Source organism: Ochlerotatus camptorhynchus, unplaced genomic scaffold (assembly GCF_037179485.1).
Source record: "Ochlerotatus camptorhynchus isolate MF236.1 unplaced genomic scaffold, CSIRO-AGI_Acam_v1.1 ptg000503l, whole genome shotgun sequence".
Classification (NCBI taxonomy): domain Eukaryota; kingdom Metazoa; phylum Arthropoda; class Insecta; order Diptera; family Culicidae; genus Ochlerotatus; species Ochlerotatus camptorhynchus.
The window spans coordinates 6,403,531-6,422,380 of NW_027040988.1; the positions used below are offsets into that span (position 1 = coordinate 6,403,531).

The window sequence follows — 18,850 nt, forward strand, 5'->3', positions numbered from 1 at the left end:
AAATCGGTTTTTTCATCTCTCTTTACCAAACCCCCCTTTGGAGAGGGATGGTGAGGGGTGCCCCCCCCGCCACCACTGGCAAAAAGAGATGAAAACCGACCCGCTCAAGTACCAACTGTGTGTTTGAAACAGTTCTACCGATTTTTACCGCACTTCAGTTGTTATTTGAAGGAAGGCATCCAGTCGTAGGTTTGGAAATTGCAACTATTGTTTGAATATGTCCAAATGATAATTTTATCACTGTTTTCATGAAATAAGCCTTTTTCCCAAGCCCAGTCATCATAAACGAATACCACTTGGTTGCACATCATTCTGCTTGAACCTGAAAAGATATAAATCAGCGCTGCTCTCCTGCCTCTGCTCATTACCGCTTCGGACGGCGTGGCACTAGGTCCTGCAGCAAGCAGGACCAAGTCAGCGGGTAAAGGTGGATCACGGCGTGTCCACCACAATGAGGAATGAGAATGACAAAATAAGCATGTTACACTCTCTCCCCCTTAACAACAACCTCTCTCCCTCCCCCCTTAACAATAACCCGAAAAAGACATGGACTTTGACGATCATTTTTTTCCGGGAAATAAATTTTAAGCAAACCACAATTCCAGAACAACATGTGAAAAGGGCATACAAGCTTTTTGTACCCAAACCTTTGTAGGCCCTTTTCTCGCCACCCATATGACACCAACGCAAACCTTTAACATCACCGGGTAGGGGACACTTTCCCCTTCCCGATGATATTGCTGGTTTGCGTGGGCGACCCTCGGTTGGTGAGAAAAGGGCCTACAAAGGTTTGTTTACAAAAAGCTTGTATGCCCTTTTCACATGTTGTTCTGGGATTATGTATAAACAATTCATTTTCAAAATACAATTGCTTAACAGGAGACATACACTCTTTGGATTACCAACAACTGACTGTAAAACATATCTGGTACCTATACATATGCAATTAAATTAACATCCAAAGTCCATCCTTTTTTACACATTCTACACAATAGAAACTTTTTGCTCCGCCCCATTCCTAAAAAACGGCGTGAAATCCTGTCAGGTGCGGTTGCAAATCGTTCTGCTTGAACCTGAAAAGATATAAAACAGCGCTGCTGTCGTGCCTCAGCTCATTGCCACCTCGGACGGCGTGGCACTTGGTCCTACAGCAATCATGACCAAGTCAGCGGCTAAAGTTGGATCACGGCGTGTCCACCACAATGAGGAATGATATTTGGAAAATTATGTTGAATCCCCTCTCTTCCTCCCCCTACCAACAACTTCTCCACCCCTAACAACAACCCGAAAAATACACGATCACTTTTTTCCGGGAAATAAATTTTAAGCAAAACCACAATTATTAGTAAAACAAAAGTTTTTCCGTTTATTTCTTCCCGCACGAAAACTTTCAAATTAAAGAATAAAATTACTTGAAAGGCATATTCGATGATTTATGTTGGTGAATTACACACAGCTGACTGTAAAACATATCTGGTACCTCTATACATGCAATTAGGTTAACATCAAAAGTCCATCCTTTTTGACATATTCTGCACAAAATATACGTTCTGCCCCGTCCCATTCATGATAATAAGTTTAATAGTCAAAAATGCATGCCAAACATCAATTTTGCGTGGTTCTACGTCATACTGCGGTCGTGTCTAGGACACAACCCTCTAATTTTTTTATACCTTTCTTGTTGTCGTTGTTCACTCTCTCGCCATCGAGCTGCTGGTGATGTTCATTATCAAGGCGTGGCTAATGCTGCAAATCTTCTCATTATTCAGTTCGTTGCGTTGCGGACTGAACACTGAGTAAATTTTACTCAAGTGTGAGCTGTTTTCGATAGCCTTGATGATAATGAGCTCTCATCTGCTAAGTGCTCAATTTACAGTGTACTAGTCACCTATCTTGTCACTAGCAGCGCTAGTGGCGGGGAAAATCGTGTCTCGGGAATAATAGAAGAGTGGACCATATTGTTAAATTGTAATATTTGATTCCTCCTACCATATCAGCAATCCAATTTGTGACATAACTTTTCTTTTTTACCAAAATTATAACACAATTCATAAAGAGAGCAGTTCCTAAAAATGAGACGCATTGTGATATAGGGATATTCTGCATTTTAGCTCAAGGAACCAAAGAAAGTCAAATATGGTCAAATTTGCCTGTCCTAGAATGAAAAAGTCAAGATTTATGCACACTGTAGGGGTAGGAAGGGCATAGTGAACAGGTGGGTCACAATGAGCATCCTGTATATTAGCCATACATTTCTAATTGTTGGTTTTGAACAATTAGAAATTTAATGCAAAATTACAGGATGCTCACTATGCCCTCCTTCCCCTACTAAATCCATAGATCGTTTGGTGCAAATTCGAAAAATATACAGCTCTCTCTGGTGCGTACTTGCACCAGAATGCGATTGGATAAGAAGCATATTATTGACGAGTCGATCTGCTTGTATCAAAATAATTTAGTTTGCCGAAACCCGGGATTGAACCGGGGACCTTTAGATCTTCAGTCTAACGCTCTCCCAACTGAGCTATTTCGGCTTGTGATAATAATGATAATGGAGTATTGTTTGTAATGTTCTTCTTCAAATAAAATTAAGGCAAATATTACCAAGTATGTGAGGATGTAATCAATGTTGTATGTATAAGTCCACGTAAACCTTAACATTGAACATAATGATAAGCACCACGGCTAATGGGGCATCTCCCATATTCACATTTACAATCTTTATCTGTGAAAATATTCACAAGACGTAAAGATGCTATAAACATCTTAAACAATGTCATAACCGTGCAAATAATACTAATACCAACATTCGCTTCTTGAAATCCATCTCAATATCAGCGAATAGCAGAAGCACAGTGTAATATCCCACCTCGATTAGTGTCACCCGTGCCTGTCAGGTGGTCCTGAGTGCTAGCAACCATCAATCACAAAAAGTGTCGTCAGTGAGGGTAGAATTACGCCCAGAGGTGACAATGAGTACAATGCCTTCCAGTTAGCTACTTTCACACGATACTTCCCTACTGTCAGTCAGCGAAGTGCATCTGGTCCTCACCGGCGGGGATAGCAGTTACCCAAATTAGTCCCCGGATTAGCACTATTCCTCTATTTGTTCAACAGTTTCCTGTCTGTTCATTTGTCATCATCCTCATAGTCATCGTCATCGTCGGCGTCGCCGCCGTCGTCGTCAGTTGATTCAAACTGTTTGTAGGTAGTACCTACATGTGCAACCTGAAGAAGCAAGAATGGCGAAACTGCTCCTGTGAAGGGGACCCTCAGGCAATCGAAGTTTTATCAATACATATGCATAGAAATAGAATCCCTACAAAAAACCTGTGCTGCCGCCGACGCCGCGGGATTTTATTTTATATAATAAACTTTCATGTCTGTCAATAGCCCAACAAAAGGCCCGTTGCGCGGAGCCCTCTCGTCATGTTTAGTATCCTCGGCTAAACTAATAGAGAAAAGGAAAAACTACCAAAGCATAGCTATTCCCTTCTCCTTTTTTATTATACCCAGTGCCAATAGAAGATTTGATTTGCTTCGATGAGCATCACTTGTCGACGGGTGAACAGCAAGGCAAACTCAATGAGGCTAAGAAGACTTTGGCTCGCATGAATCATGCCATGCGCCTTTTCCGACGATATCCAGACACCCCACCCGTACGTAGGTAGGTATATACAATAGCCCTGATGGATCCCGATCGCGGTCGGTGCCAAATGGTGAGGGTGGTTCTAGGAATTTTATTTCCATCGCCACCCTGAATTCGCGATGGAGCAAAGCTTGAACCCCCGGAGCGGTAGGAACGAAACTATCGATAACAGTACTGCTGTACCTATTGTTGTCGTGTGTCGAATTTGATGGCTGATGGTTCCTAACAGCAACCAACTACAGGAGGAAAGCGAACAAATGGAGAGAGAAAAAAAACAATTCACGTCGAGAATGAATATTATTCGATTACATAAATGAATAGCAAGGAAACCGATAAAAAGGCAAATCTGTCCACGGGATGGTGGTTGTCGGGAGTTGGGGGTGTTGGTGGAGATTTTTTTTTTGTTTGTCTGTATTCGATGATATGGAAATTTGTTGGTACGAGTCAAGTTAAAGGTTGAATTTAATTACGGAGAATTGATTAAAATAAATTGAGTAAATAGTACAATCGGAGTTACATGAATAGAAGTTGTGATTACTCCAGCAGTCAATTAATAGTCATTAATTTAATAAATACTGAATATGGAAAGTTGTTTGGAATCATATTCCTTCTTTAGTTACAAAAAAAAAATAATGTTCTCCATTTAAATTCAGATCCCATATCTAATTTACTTCCTCAAGGTGGTTGCCTTTTCAACAAAACAGTAGAAATATGGTTTCAACCCACTTTGATGAAGACACCATTTGGACAACGATAATTAATTACAAACTCGTATTTATTTCAGTTTTTGGGGGGACGTAATTTGTAACCAGCACCGGTCCCTTTCAAATTGTCTCATTATTTATGATCGCATCCTTATTTGTCATTGACTTTGATTGTCAAGATGAAGTTTCACGTTCATCTCGTGTTAACGTTTCAAACCATTCAGAACCCGGGTAAATCCTTAGATCAAATCGAAATCTAAATTTGATGTTGTGATTTCGCTGATAATGAAAGGTTGCAGTCATTTTGGTCGTTTTAACGGTTAAAATATCAAGCAAAACAATCTTCCTGTGACATCACATTGAAAACTAATTCTGCTATTAGTGAGAGCAAACTGAAAACTCAATTTGATATCAATTTTTCCTGTTAATAACAAAATAAGTATTCAATTTGATGTTATGATGGCGCTTATTACGGATGTCACTTCACGGTGAAAATTTATCACTTGTCGTCACGGTGAAGTGATTCCCATTTGATTTGTACGGTAATCACGGCTCTTATTATGAGTATCACTTGCTTATCACCGTGTAGTGACAACCGTAATAAGGCCCGATAAGGCAATGAAAAAAACCCGCAACCACATATTTTTGAGTAGCAAATATACAGCAAAATGAAAACAACATTTGGTATCAAATTTGTCAAGATTTTCATTAAGAACCTCTACCGGAAGTAAAAATCTCTATTTTTTAAGATTGGTCTGGAACTCTATTTTTTTCCTTGATTTGTTTTTTGTCGATCTTGCTGGACAATTTACCAGTGGCAACCACTTCGCTGCCGTGCTTGATTTCCACAGCATCACCTCCAAACGTCACACGCATCCCAAGCTTGCCGATGCGCCGAATGGAAAACAGGTTGTACTGCAGTTCCGGTACGTACAGGACGTCATTCACCACGCTTTTGACGCTTTCCGACCATCGAGACCATGCTTACCGTGCCAGAGTGATAGCTGTACACGACCTTCCCGGAGGCCACCACGATTGGCACCAGATTGTCCAGCTTCACCACGTCTCGAAGGCAATCCGCTGACTGCACCATGTGTTCGGAGGCGCCTGAATAGAGAATCCACCAGAACTGACTCAGATTCCCACCGTCACGCTTCGATTCACCGCCCGACTCCGTTACAAACGCCACTCCGGACCCAGCGACGTTGGCCTTTTCCTTCCTCTTCGGCTTCCCGGACGACTTCCGTTGGTCCAAGTCCTTCTTCATGGGGCAGTTTGCGCGTTTGTGACCCACTTTGCCACAGGAAAAACACTTCATCTTGGGCCGCACTGAAAAACGCCGACTCACCATCCAGAGTGCCTTCCGGTTCGCAGTTGTTCTGACGCTTCACGTTTTCACTCAGCAACCTGGCCCTCACAAATTCGAGTGTGCACTGCTCCGCCGGCAGGGTTTCGAGGACTGTCACCAGCTGCTGGAACGATTTCGGCATGGTTTGCAGCAAATTGAACACCACCAGCCGCTCGTGCATCACGATGTCCGCCGAGGCCAGCTTCCGGATGATCCTCTCGAACCGCAGCAGATGCTCTTCCATCGGTTCCGCTTCGCTGTTCTTCATTACGGCCAGTTGCTTCAGTAGGTAAAACTGACCGGAAATTCCCTTCTTCGCGAACAAGTTCTGCAACGTTTCCCAGATCGACTTCGGAGTAGACTTGACCTTGATGTGCTCCAGCTGCAAATCTGCGATCTTCTCCACCAGCAACGACTTGCAACGAGCTTCCAGAAGTTTCCGCTCCGCCAGCTTCGTCTCCTTCTGCGCCTTTACCTGTGCCGTATCCGTTTCAGCCGCTTGGATCTCCGGAATTTCGTCTGCTTCCCGCCGGATGCAATCGATCAGCTGCCGCTCCTTTAATAACGTATCCATCCGGAAACTTCAGTTAGGGAAGTTCTTCCCGTCGAAAAGGTAGGGCTTCTGTTCCGCTTGCATTCTTCCGGTTCTCCGTGAAAAAAAAAATTTCTTCGACTAACAATCTTCCGTTTCCAAGGGTTACAGGATGGCAGGCCCATAACCTGTCGTGATAGTAGATAGTTATGGAAAGACGACTACTTCTGTCCAAGGATAATTAGAAGAATGATTTATTTAACTTCAAGCTCAAACTCATGGCTACTACCTGCTACTACGATCTAACATATCTTAATAGAGCTACTACGATCGGTTTGCACGTTCTTGACAGTTAAGACCAAGTACAAGGTCGTCGTGAGACGTGGTCAAGTTCATAAGATCGCTACCAATCACTCGATATCGATATATCAGCCAACGAGAAACCGAAGAACACACGTATGTAGTGATGTTCTACTTTAAAGGAGACTGCCGTCGATGGCCACAGCAAAATCACGGTGGTGTATCGCATACCGGGACCGTATCACAATCATCCGGAAGGCACAGCAGAACCACCAAAAGAGGAAGGATGGATGTCCACCGTAGTTTCATCCAGCGGCAGTTTGCCAAGCCATGGGGACGGGATTCCTTAGACGAGTATTGTAGTACGTGCGGGGTTCGTAATTTGCCGGATTTTGAGTATTTGGTTAGGCCGGCAGATCGAGTTTTTCCACCATATCAAGCCGGACAAGCATTTGCCCTTGATAAGTGTAAGACAGCTAGGCAGCAGTTTTAGAGATGAACTAGCCTAAGGCTAAAAATCTCTTTAACAAAGCTAAAAAAAAAAAGGCTAGGCAGCTATAGGTTCCGTTCACGTTCACAGTTGGTAAGGTTTGAACGAAGGTTATTAAGCAGAGATGATGCAGGATAATCAAATCAATCAATTTAAGTGTCTCTGAGTTTTGCTGAGTTATTGAGTTGTTAGTTTTTATTGTTGTTTTGATTGACAGCAGCTTTTCGGCTTTGCAAGAGGTGCACATTTTCCCAGGCGAGTAAGAGAGGTGCCACAGTCGGAAGAAGTGTTAGTTTGTTTACTAAAGGGCGAACACGAAATTATTGCGACACATTCAACAGGGCATAACTTTTTTACCATTGGGTAAAAATCAACCAAATTTTGCACACTTTCTCATTGATGTGTATTGTGTACATGCTGTCAAACTCGAAGTCGTGTTTTTCGATTCAACGGAAATGGAGGTGAACCAACGCGAGTTGAGGGAACAAATTCTTTCCAAGCACCTGGAATTTCCTGACCTGTCGCACCGGCAGTTGGGAAAAATGTTGAACATTCACCATTCAACCGTCTCCAGAGTGTTGAAGCGGTTCCAGGAGCGGTTGACGTTGGACCACGGCAAAGGAGCTGGAAGAAAACCGGGACCGGAGAACAAAAAGACGGAGGGAAAGGTGAAGCGGATGATTAAAGCAAATCCCACCGTCTCAAGCCGTGATTTGGCTAAAAAGATCGGCATGTCGCAGAGCTACGTCCAGAATGCAAAGAAGAGAGCTGGACTACATACATACAAGGTACAGAACTTCCCAAACCGCGATGAGCGGCAACAATCGACGGCTAAAACTCGGGCACGGAAGCTCTACGAGAAGATGCTGACAAAATATGGCTGCTGTGTGATGGACGACGCAACGTATATAAAAGCCGATTTTAAGCAAATTCCGGGGTAGGAGTTTTTCACCGGCAAGAGCAGTACTGGGCAATAATGAAGCGGGAACTTCGAAAGAGCAAGAAGACAGTCAAAGACGAGAAGGACATGTTAAGAAAATGGAAAAAAAAAACTGAGAAACTGGTACCGGATGACACTGTAAAGACTTTGATGGAGGGCATCAAGCAAAAATGCGTTCAATTTTACACTCAAGGCTCCATCGATTAACTTTTCTTTTGATTTTTGAAGTAAATATATGTATAAAACTACCCTAAAATTTTGGTTTAATTCTAAACATTATAAGAAAATTGGCATGACATTTTCGGTGTCGCAATAATTTCGTGTTCGCCCTTTAAAATGAATCGCCCATTTTGTTATGTCAAGTTTTGCTATAAGAAATGCTCCTCGTGTTTATTCGAAATTCACATCAAAGATTGATTAATTGCGTAGGAAATCAGTTTGGCACGGCATTTGTAACCAGCATACACCTTCCGGTCGCATGAAACAGGTCAAAAAATGTTCAAATCCGCAGATAAAAATTTTTGTTTTGAATTTCTGTATGGCAAAATAGTGAACTTTTCGTGAACATTAACGGCAAAGAACTCACCAACACTGGGAGACCGTGAGTTCCTGCCCACCTGCCTTAAAAACATCTCGCACCTTTTCCATATGTTGCTGTGATGCGAAAAGTGAGAAAGCAAATGACAGTGATATTTCTCACTGAGCAATGTGAGATACTCGAGGTACATCAAAAGCAACTCAGAAATTGCTCATGATTAGAAAATGTCCTTGCCGGTGCCGGTGGTTCTGGGTTCAATCCCAGCCGAGGTTGGTGGGATTTTTCTGAGATATAAAAATCTCTGGTAACGTCTTTCTTCGGAAGGGAAGTAAAGCCGTTGGTCCCGGCCCATCTGTGTCTTTGAATGGGTGGGATAACCTACGCAGGTGTGGAAGCTGCCTATCTGCACATTATGTCCGTCGGTGATTGGCACTAGATTGCGGAACAGAAACCGACGTTAAATAAAGGAAAAAAAAAGAAGAAGTAGGAGCTGTCTTGCCCCTAGACCTGAACAGCTCCAAGGATCGTGGCTCATTGCTTTGTTTGGATTTTTTTTTTCCATTTGTTGCACAGACCTAATTGTTTGGATTTGATTTGATAACAAAATGAAGGTGTAGACGTCAACGGCTCTACCGCGGGGGTAGTATAAGCGCAAAAATCAACTGTACAAGGGGTGGTCCGTAGATGAAAGGGACCGTGTTATTTTTTTCATGAGCATGATTGACCGCCCCAAGAGGTAGGTCACTCCGCACACCAGTCTTGGGTCATCTTTATTGTGTCAGTGTGCCGCTGGTCATAGAGCAAGCTGCGATTGTTTGTGAAATATCCATCCCGGCAACCAGGTATTTCTGACACCTTGAATGTTTTGGTTTGAAATCGCAAGGATAAATCGGATTGAGGATGACGCGTGAAGTGGTGGGTGTGCGAAATTTTTAGTGGTTCGTGTTCATGGGATGATAAAAGTCCTGTGGTTTAGGGTGTTTTATATTTTTCCCGACTAGGAGCGTCTGAGCAACTTAGGTCGTAGCTACATTCCTACTTGACTGGACGAACTCTTCAAGTACGACTAGGATCTTGTGTCTCTTCTACGTTTACCAGCATCTCTGGAGTACCTCAGGGAAGTAACCTGGGTCCACTTTTGTTTTCGTTATTCTTCAACGATGTAGCAGCTTTGTTGGGAGTTAAATGTAAGCTCGTTTATGCAGATGATGTTAAGCTATTGAGGATTGTCATCGCTAGATTTGTTTGTGGATTGGTGCCGTCGCAATAAGCTCATCATCAGCGTTCCAAAGTATGCAGTGATGACGTTTCACCGCTCTAAGAGTTCAATCCTTTACTACTACCATAGAGGTAACTCTAAGACCAGAAGGTCCCGAAGAAACGAGCTCAACTTTTTGGCTCAGCTCTTGTACTATCTTCGGTCCCAAGCTAATCGATTCACCCTTCGAATCATAGGAAAATCCACTAACTCCTCATTTTATCTGTCAAACTTTCATAGTGAATCAAAACAAACATTGTGTAGTACTAGAATTTCGACTAGAATGGGGGTACGTTAATCGTTTGCTTGGGACCAATAGGCTAGTCAAGTAGTGAGCCAATTTAAAATCGTTAGTTTCGTATTGATTGTTGCTACTACTGCATTGACAATGTAACGCTTCGCAGAGTATAACGTATGACTGATCTTGGTGTTCTTTTGGACCCAAAGTTGACCTTCAATCTTCACTATTCCTCGATCATCTCTAAGGCGAATCGTCAACTGGGATTCATTTCGAAGATTGCACGAGATTTCAAAGACCCTCACTGCTTGAAGGCACTATATTGCTCTTTAGTTCGACCCATTCTTGAGAATGCATCTGTGGTCTGGTGTGGAATCTCCGAATAGAACGTGTTCAGAAAAGATATTTGAGGATGGCTTTGCGCAGCCTCCCGCGGTGCGATCCAATGAATTTACCACCTTATGCAGACCGATGCATGCTATTGGACCTGGACACATTGGAACACAGAAGAAAAATGCAACAAGCTTTATTTATAGCGAAACTTTTAAATAGCAATGTGGACTGCCCTCAAGTGCTTTCACAATTAAATTTCCGTGGTCCTCAAAGGATGGTGCGGCAATCATCCTTACCACAACCAAGATTCCATCGGATTGCATATGGATACCATGAGCCAATGTCTGCGATGATTCGGGCATTCTCCGCTGTGGAAGAAGCATTTGAATCCGGAGAAACATCGAACCAATTTCGAAACCGATTGAGAAGATTGTGATTATTTTTGTAATCTGTTTATCTGTTGCTTTTTTGTGAATTATCTTATACCCCTTTCACATTACAGCGTATATCACGTGATATACACTGTCTTGCAATAAGCACTCATACATCTAGTTTTCACTGGAAATCCTATGTAGGAGTGATACGTGATATAGGCTGTAATGTGAACGGGGTATAAGGTTTATTCATTAAGACAACTACTGTCAGATGAATTACAACAAATAAATAAATAATGTCCTCAAAGGCAGACCAGAAACCTAGCTTTCGTGCTGTGAAAAGCAACGGTCTATCAGGGGCCGGAAAGAGTTGGAACCGGTGGGGAACATTGTTGGAGACCGACTATAGAGGATGATGAATAGACTACTGTAATTTGTTTTGTGTGAGTTGCAGCATCATTTGAACTAAGGATACTAATGGGTCTAGGGCCTCCCTTAGCTCAGTCGGTAAAGGCGCAGCTACAAAGCAAGACCATGCTGGAGGTGGCTGGGTATGATACCCGGTCCGGTCTAGGAATTTTTCGGGTTGGAAAATTTCTCGACTTCCCTGGACATATAGAGTATAATTGTACTTGCCACATAATTATACCAATGCAAAAAATGGTACAGGCATCGAAAGCTCTCAATTAAAAACTGTGGAAGTGCATCTAGAACACTAAGTTGAGAGCACGCAATAAGCTAATATGCGATATGGAATAAGCTTGAAATGTAACGAAGAAGAAGAATGGGTCTAATTAACTGCATATTTCTCTTGAGCCCACTCTAGAACCTACATTTTGTATTTAGATCTATAAGTGAACTGCTGGTATGAGTTCTTCAGTCAGTCAAACAGCACGTAATGTTGTGAAAACTTCAATGACAGGTGTCCAGCAGTGCTCACATTTTATTTACAACAATCCAATGCCTAAGAGATTGTACCGAAGGTGTCCCGAAGGTATGCCAAAGATGTGCTGATGGATGTGCCCAAGCTGTGCCGAATCTAATTTCGGCACAATGTGCTGAGTAACTTACCTCTTGGACCGACCGCATAAACGCGAACCATAACTTGACCTTACCGAAAATGGTTAAACATTGTTTATAATCCCAGCTAACTTTAACTGAAATGGTTATGAAACTTTACATGAACGTTTGTGTGATAAAGTTTGAATCTTATGTATTTAGGTTTTTTGGAAGTGAACTTTACAAATAATGGGTTGTTACTTACTGGCTACCATAACCATTACTATTAAAGTTCTCAAACCATAAGTAAAAAGGTTCTAATATAGTCCTCTCTCCGAAAATGTATGGAGAAAACAACTATTTTGAATGGTAATGGTAGTTAACAACCCATAATTTGTAAGGTTCACTTCCAAAGAACCATAATACATAAGGTTAAAACTTTATCACACAAAAGTTCATGTAAAGTTCAATAACCATTTCAGTTAAAGTTTAGCAGGGATTATAAACAAGTTTTAACCATTTTCGGTAAGGTTGAGTACGTTTATGCGGGCGCCCACGGTAGCTGCTCTGTTATTGCCACATCAGCTGCATTTAAACAGAGAACCAACACATGATGTTTGGGACTCATTCATCCTCAATGTGTAAAAACTGGAGATCTAATATTTAGCAATACCAGCGTGAGCCGTGTCCGAATGCAGGACAAATAGGGAATGGGAAGGAATGTGTTGACATGATACTCTCTGTGAAGGAAACCGAGAAGTCCTCTGCGCTGGGATTTTGGATGTCGGGAAAGGTTTGCAGCAGGGATCGTTTTGGTAAACTAATGCTGATTGTAGCGATTTATAATAGGTACACAAACACACAAACACACACACGCACTCATGACTATAAACAGAACATCAAATGAAAGATCCCTCGAAAAGAACTAAACTCATCACTGTTGACCATCATCATCACAAGTGAATAAATAGATAGGAACGAACTCACCAAATTAATCCACGAGCAATGTCAACCAGATGAAATTAAATGGTGCACCTGGTACTTTCATGGTCCCTCTTTCTTGCTTTTTTTGCCTCTGTTCGGGACCTAACACCCCTGCGACCAGTAATTTGATCTGTTGTAGTAAATCCCGTGTCTTTAGCTTAGTGCATGTCGTATTATTCCATCACTATTGAGAAATGATGAAGTATTCGATTTCATTTACAGTTGTCATTCTTGACTCTAATTGAAAGATCCCGCTCTTTATACCCTTTGGAGTGTTGAAACACCCTCCAAAGGCGCGCCCCTTTGTCAGTCAAAATTCGATTCCTTAGTAACAAAATTACGGAACGAGACCGATAATGATCATGCATCAGAACCCTAGTTTTAACCACTTCAAACTAGGGAACAACCAATAGAAGATTAGGAATCACCTAGATGAAGACTAACTTATCTTGAAGTAGTAAGGACTAGGAATCGGTGGTAGATCTTACATCCCGTAACGTACCACGAAAAGGTGAATCAGCTTGAAATCCACCAAGCCCTTGACCGGGTACGGTTAATGCGATAGTATTCTATTCTTGGATATACAATATGTGAATCCAGCTGCTGCCCCCTTTAGCTCTGAAAAAAATAGATGTCATAGGTTTTGTTGAGAGTTACAGAAATACAGCCCCAAACATGAATCACTTCGAAAATCACTATCAGATTGGGTTTTTTTTATAAAAATATACCGACATATTTTTCCTAATTTATTCTCGCAGAAAAAATCTCATTGAAGAAAATGCACGTCAAACTCGTTCAAAGGCAGCGCCTACTCCTCACTTGACTACGGACTAGTAAAGATTTTCAGTATGATCCAGTAGAACATTAAAATCTTCACAAAATTCGAACGATATGAGAAAGGACCCTAGGATACCGTGCCGATTCAAATTTCGGACACTTAAACTCGAATTTCGGACACTTTTAAAAGTTGATTATCTCGGTCGAATATGATCCACATATCTTGTAAATTTTAATTTTTTTTGACTAGTGCCCTCCACGATCATCTAACATTATTACTTTGTTTCTAACTGGATGTAATATTTAATTAAAAATGAAAGTGTCCGAAATTTGAATCGTCCGAAATTTGAATCGGAACGGTACCTGCGAATGATCTATCTCTTTACTGTAGTTTTAATTAAAAAATAAAATTTTGATAAGTCGAACAAAACCTACATTACAATTTCTTTAAAACAGTGGGTCAAGAATACACATAATTTGAGAGGTTGCGGATTTATTTCTATTGATAGATATAATGTAGTGACTTACCGGCTAAAAATCTCAAAGTTTCCTAAGCCATATCTCATCAAACCAAATGTTAATAAAAATTCTTTTCAAAACACATCTAGTAGTAGATAGTTTTTTTTCAATATGTGGGGGGCGGGGAGTAATTGTAGGACACAATCTTAAAAATAATTGATAATCATGATCTACAGAACCCTCGTAAAAAAAATTGTTACTTGGGATATCTACTGTACAAATCTTTGAAAGAATTTCACATTTCAGATTTTTTTTTTTTTGTTAATTACTTTATTTGTACAGGCTCATTCGAATAAACTTTACAGAGCCAAGTTATCATTTTCTTTATACATTATAAATGTTTTAAATCTAAAATTAAAGGATTGGAACCGATTACTCGCGGTCTTCTCGAGGTTAGTGGATGACAATTGTTTGGATCGGGAGAGGGAAAAGGAGATTTGGAATATGATTTATGATTCAAAAATTTCACTATTTCTAAAACAAATACTTAATCCTATCGACGTTATATCAACTCTGTAATTATACAATTATTACAGAAACAAATCTACAAAAAAAATACACACACACATACAAAACACAAACTAAACACAATGTTAATCAAACTTACAATCTATGGTTAATATTCTTCAAGAAAACATATATGAGTTGCATAAACTCCAGATCGCGTCTAGCCAAAATATCCCGAACTGGAACTTGTCTACCTCGAGCCCGAAGGGAATCGTACAATTCGGATCTGACTCCACGGTGCTCAGCACATGACCAAATAATGTGATCTGCGTCCTGGTAACCTTGTCCACATTCACAGAGATTACTGTCGCCCAGCTCAACACGGAACAAGTGAGCGTTTAACGAGTAGTGATTGGACATGAGGCGAGACATCATACGAATGAAGTCTCGACCCACATCCAACCCCTTGAACCAAGGACACTTCGACACCTTAGGGATGATTGAATATAACCATCGTCCTAAACTCCCTTCACTCCATTTATTTTGCCAGCTGGCGAGGGACTGTTGACGATAAATGAAGAAAAATTCGTCGTAGGCGATTTGTCGATCGTAAATATCGCCTTCCATAGCGCCCACCTTTGCAAGCGAGTCCGCCTTCTCATTGCCCGGAATCGAGCAATGAGATGGGACCCATGCAAAGGTGATGACAAAAGATCTTAAAGATAAAGCACTTAGAAGCTCTTGTATTTTCATGAGAAAATACGAGGAGTGCTTTACCGGCCTCATGGAGCGAATAGCCTCGACAGAACTGAGACTATCCGTAAAAATAAAATAATGATCTGGTGCAAGTGAGGCGATCGTTTCTAGCGTACAATGTATTGCCGCCAGCTCAGCAACATATACGGAACAAGGAGCTTGAAGCATTCGAGAGGCGCTATGAAATTCGTTATAAATACCAAAACCAGCGGACGCCTCTATTAGTGATCCATCTGTGAAGAACGATCTTGCGGAATCAACTTGGCCAAACTTTGCAGCGTAAATTGACGGAGCAATCATGGAACGATGATGCTCTGGGATTCCGCGAATCTCTTGCGTCATTGATAAATCAAAATGAACAGAACTGTCGAAGTCGGAGAAGCAAACACGATAGGGATTATGCTGCGAAGGGCTGACATCCTGTGTTATGTACACGTAGTACAATGACATAAAACGAGTTTGAGGGTTTAGCTCAAGAAGCTTCTCAAAGTTTGCAATCACCAGTGGGTTCATAATTTCACAACGGGTGAGGAGCCTGAGGGATAATTCCGAAAACCGATCAGAGAGTGGCAACATGCCCGCTAACACTTCGAGACTCATCGTATGAGTCGAGTGCATGCATCCTAACGCGATACGAAGACAGCGATACTGGATCCGTTCCAGTTTGATGATGTGCGTTTTAGCCGCCGACTGGAAGCAAAAACTACCGTACTCTAAAACCGATAAAATCGTTGTCCGGTACAACGTTAGAAGATCTTGCGGATGGGCTCCCCACCACGTTCCGGTAATTGTTCGGAGAAAATTGATCCTTTGTTGGCATTTCCGCTTCAGATACTCAATGTGGGATCTCCAGGTGCATTTTGAATCGAACCAGACCCCAAGATATTTGAAGGACATAGAATGAGTGATCGGTTTACCCAAAAGTTGAAGCTTTGGTTGTGCTGGGCTATGCTTCCTAGAAAAAACGACCAACTCAGTTTTCTCCGTGGAGAATTCGATACCTAGCTGGATAGCCCAAGTAGACAAATTGTCTAAGGTATCCTGTAAGGGTCCTTGCAGGTCGGCCTCTCTGGGCCCTGTCATAGACACTACTCCGTCATCTGCAAGTTGTCTCAACGTGCAGTTGTCACTTAGACAATTGTCAATTTCTCTGACGTAGAAATTATACAGAAGGGGGCTTAAACATGAGCCCTGGGGGAGACCCATGTAGCTAAATCGTGAAGCTGTAGAGTTTCCATGAGAAAAGCTCATATGTTTCTCTGACAGCAAATTGTACAAAAAGTTATTAATTAATGGAGAAAGGCCACAAGCGTGGAGTTTGTCTGAAAGGACTTCAACCGATACTGAATCAAAAGCCCCCTTAATATCCAAGAAGACAGAAGCCATTTGCTCTTTATTAGCAAAAGCCAACTGAATTTCAGTGGAAAGCAACGCGAGACAGTCGTTCGTTCCCTTGCCCCTACGGAAACCAAATTGAGTATCTGAGAGTAGGTGGTTCAACTCAACCCATTTGTCCAGGCGAAAAAGGATCATTTTTTCCAACAATTTTCGAATACACGATAACATCGCAATGGGACGATACGAATTGTGATCTGACGCGGGTTTTCCAGGCTTTTTAATGGCTATAACTCTCACCTGCCTCCAATCATCCGGAACAATATTAAGCTCCAGGAACTGACCAAACAAGTTCAACATGCGCCTCTTAGCGACGTCTGGGAGGTTCTTCAACAAGTTGAACTTGATTCTATCAGCCCCCGGAGCCGAATTGCCACACGAAAGGAGCGCGAGTGAGAGCTCCAGCATTCAAAAAGGCTGGCTGATCTCGTCTACCGAATTCGTCGTTTCGCGAGGAATCATCTGTGCCGGCACAGAATCAGGACATACTTTTCGCGCGAACTTGAGAATCCAACTATCGGAGTACTCCTCGCTCTCGTTGTTTGAAGACCGGTTACGCATCCTTCGCGCCGCATTCCAAAGCGTATTCATCGACGTTTCGCGCGATAATCCGTCCACGAATTGCCGCCAGTATCCGCGTTTCTAGGCTTTGATGAGGCTCTTGAGTTCGCGTTCAAGAGCCGAGTACGCTTCGAAATGTACGGGTGTTCCACGTTTCCGGAAAAGCTTAAACGCGTCGGATTTTTTACGATAAACCTCAGTGCATTGGTGGTCCCACCAAGGGGAAGGAGGTTTCCTACGGAAAGACGTTCCTGGAACCGGCCGAGTTTGAGCTTGAAGCGCGCTGTCCAAGATCAGATTGGAGAGGAAGTTATATTCCTCCAACGGTGGAAGCCCTTCTACCGACGTTAGGGCATCACATTCTTGAACTTTGTCCAATCGATATTACGGGTAAGATCGTACGCGACGTTAACGGGTTCCGACGGATTGAACCCACTGGCAACTGAAACTTTGATCGGCAAGTGATCACTACCGTGGGGATCTTGGATCACATTCCACGTGCAATCCAACGATAATGAGTTAGAGCAAAGTGTGAGGTCTAATCTACTTCCATTCGAGGATGGGCCAGCCAAACGTGTTACTTCTCCATTGTTAAGAATTGTCATATTAAAGCTGTCGCAGAGGTCATATATCAAAGTAGAACGGTTGTCATCATACAGTTCCCCCCAGCCTGTACCGTGGGAATTCAAATCTCCCATAATCAACCGTGGAGCAGGAAGTACCGAACAGATATCTGAAAGTTGTTTGCGATTAACAACGGCTCTAGGAGGAATATAAACAGAAGCAATACAAAGGCTCTTACCTTTAATAATAGCCTGACATGCAACGACTTCAATACCTGGAAATTGTGGAAGATTCACTCTATAGAAGGAATGGCACTTTTTGATCCCCAAAAGTACCCCTCCTCCACGCGAATCCTCACGATCCAGTCGAATAATGTTAAAATCATAAAAAGGAAGATCGATATCTGAAGTGAGCCAAGTTTCACAAACAGCAAATGCATCACAATCATTATTGTGAATTAAAAACTTAAAAGAATCTAATTTAGGAATGAGACTTCGACAATTCCACTGTAGAACAGTGATCAAATCCCCGACCTCGTTTGGAAAATTATCCATCGAAGGAAATGATTGCTGCAATGAGGGGCCACTTCAATGTCAATTGCTTCAAGAGGGTCTTCACAGAAGGAAGCATTGCCAGAACAATGCTTTTGAGAGGATCAGAAATATTGAGGTACTTGAGAATATCGTCCACAATTTTATCAAATGAGAACAACCCGGATGAAGAAGGGGCTTCTGTTCTTAAAAATGGGCCATCAGGGGTTTTTGATGTCCCCGGGAGAGATGGAAAGTTCTGGTTATAGTCAGTTCTGCGGAAACCAGGAGGAGTTGAAACTTCCTTTTTCCATCACTCCTTGATTTGGGCAAGCTGATTTGGGGTTCCTTATCTGCAACTTTCCGCGAACGGATGCGTTTTCGTTTCCGTGCAGAACCTTCCGGAAAACTGAAAGAAACTTCCTCCTCAGCCAAGTCAGAGTCAGACTCGTCATCAGACAAAACAGCAAAGGGATTTTTGTCGTTGGTTGATGGTGTGGCTGTCTTTAGCATTGCTGCAAAAGACTGCCTGGAACGCTCCTTAAGAGAGCGTTCTAGTTTCTCCCCGCGTTGTTTGTACGCCGGGCACGATGAGAGACCATGAGGAGTTCCCT

General features: G+C 42.2%; 1 protein-coding gene and 1 non-coding gene across 2 annotated transcripts in view; one reads left to right on the forward strand and one right to left on the reverse strand.

Annotated features, from left to right (window-relative positions):
• Nucleotides 1-18,850, forward strand: part of LOC135712743 (ensconsin) — a 235,925-nt gene that overhangs the window by 27,144 nt on the left and 189,931 nt on the right. The window lies entirely within an intron of this gene.
• On the reverse strand, nt 2,462-2,534 carry TRNAF-GAA (transfer RNA phenylalanine (anticodon GAA)). Its single transcript has one exon. It is a non-coding gene; the product is annotated as a tRNA-Phe (tRNA).